The following is a 1,978-nucleotide window of genomic DNA, read 5'->3' as shown; positions in this document are numbered from 1 at the left end:
TCAGTGAAGGCTCATTGGAATTTAGTTTAGATTATCTTACCTATCGCAGAATCATCGTCATTTACCTCCTCTCCTTGGGCAAGACACAGTTCCAACGTGTCCCTATGTATGATTTCCTATAGAGAATTTTGAGTAGCGTGATCAATAGAATCAATAAAATAACAGGAGTCATCTTGTTCCCTAGAAAATCTCATGGCTTCATAAATTTTAAAAATAATTTCTTCGTCACCTACCCTAAGTACAAGTTTACCATCACCCACATCAATAACAGCCCTAGTAGTGGCTAAAAATAGGTAACCTAAAATTAAAGGCACCTCAACATCCTCATCCATGTCAAGCACAACAAAATCAACAGGGAATATGAACTTATCTACTTTTACGAGTACATCCTCGATAATAACCCTAGGATATTTAACAGATCTGTTAGCTAGTTGAATACTCATCCTAGTAGGTTTTGGTTCCCCAAGGCCAAGTTGCTTAAACATTTTGTAGGCATCAAATTAATGCTAGAGCCTAAATAAGCTAGTGCCTTCTCAACATTTAAACTACCAATAAGTAGGGAATAGTAAAACTTCCTGGATCTTTTAGTTTGGTTGGCAGTTTATTTTGGAGTATGACCGAGCACTCCTCTTTGAGTTCCATTATAGACAATTATTCAAACTTCATTTTATTTGTTAGAAGATCCTTCAAAATTTTGCATATGTAGGCATCTGCGAGATAGCTTCAACAAAAGCTAAGTTAATATGCAATTTTTTAAACAATTCAAGAAATATACCGAATTGTATATCCATGCGGTCTTTCTTCAACTTTGTTGGATACGGGATTGGTGTCTTATATTCCCTCAGTACCATTTTTTATTGTTTTCAGATTTTACTTCCTCATCCTCTTTTTTATCCGCTTCCTGTGGCAGCTTCTTTTCAGATTCAGCTAACACTTTCCCACTCCTTAGTGTAATAGCTTTCACATGCTTTTTTGGGTTGGGTTCGGTGTTACTAGGTAGACTTCCTGGTGGTCTCTCTGAAATCATCTTAGCGAACTGTCCTATTTGATTCTCAAGCCCTTGAATTGATGCTTGCTGATTTTTTAGTGTAGTTTCAGTGCTAAACTTTGTCGTCATCTCCTCAAGGTTCGATTTTTTGTCTTGCTGGTAAGGTTGTTGTTGGAAGCCTAGAGAGGTGGTTGTCTTTGATTCCCTTGGCCTCCCTATGAGAAGTTTGAGTGGTTCCTCCAACCTACATTGTAAGTGTTACTGTAAGGATTATTTTAAGGTCGAGGATTATTACCCATATAATTCATTTGCTTGTTTTCCATGTTAGGGTCGTAGGGTGGATATTCTGAATTGTTCGTTCCACCTCCACTTGCATCGCACTGCATTATTGGATGAACCTGCGTAGAACCAAGTAAACCATCAATATTGCTATCCAAAAGTTTTACCTGATTTGAAAGCATAGCAATCGAATTGACGTTAAAAATGCCGGCTGCTTTTGTTGGCTTTGTGCTCATGACTTGCCACTGATAATTATTCAGTGACATCTCTTCTATGAACTCATAAGTCTCTTCAGGTGTCTTATTATTGATAGTTCCACCAGCAGCTACGTCAATCATTTGTCTCGTTGAGGGATTCAAATCATTGTGGAAAGTTTGAACTTGTAGCCAAAGACGTAACCTATGGTGAGGGCACCTTCTCAATAGATACTTGTATCTCTCTCATGCATTATAAAGTGTTTTTAAATCCATCTGCACAAAAGAAGAGATATCATTCCTTAATTTTGTCGTTTTGGCCGGCGGAAAGTATTTAAGTAAAATTTTTTTGGTCATTTGTTCCCAATTAGTGATTGACCCTCGTGGTAATGAGTTCAACCACTGTTTAGCTTTATTCTTGATGAAAAGGGAAACAATCGAAGGCGAATGGCATCATCAGAAATGCCATTGATCTTAAAGGTGTCGTAGAATTCCAAAAAATTTGCTAAATGAGTGT

At 37.5% G+C, this 1,978-nt stretch overlaps 1 non-coding gene across 1 annotated transcript; it reads left to right on the top strand.

Moving 5' to 3' along the window:
* The first annotated feature begins 1,663 nt into the window (after window positions 1-1,663).
* On the top strand, window positions 1,664-1,770 carry LOC128286257 (small nucleolar RNA R71). The gene has a single exon (XR_008276800.1). It is a non-coding gene; the product is annotated as a small nucleolar RNA R71 (small nucleolar RNA).
* The last annotated feature ends 208 nt before the right edge of the window (window positions 1,771-1,978 follow it).

The sequence above is a fragment of the Gossypium arboreum genome, chromosome 12, assembly GCF_025698485.1.
Source record: "Gossypium arboreum isolate Shixiya-1 chromosome 12, ASM2569848v2, whole genome shotgun sequence".
Taxonomy (NCBI): domain Eukaryota; kingdom Viridiplantae; phylum Streptophyta; class Magnoliopsida; order Malvales; family Malvaceae; genus Gossypium; species Gossypium arboreum.
This window is presented reverse-complemented; position numbering and strand designations above follow the sequence as displayed.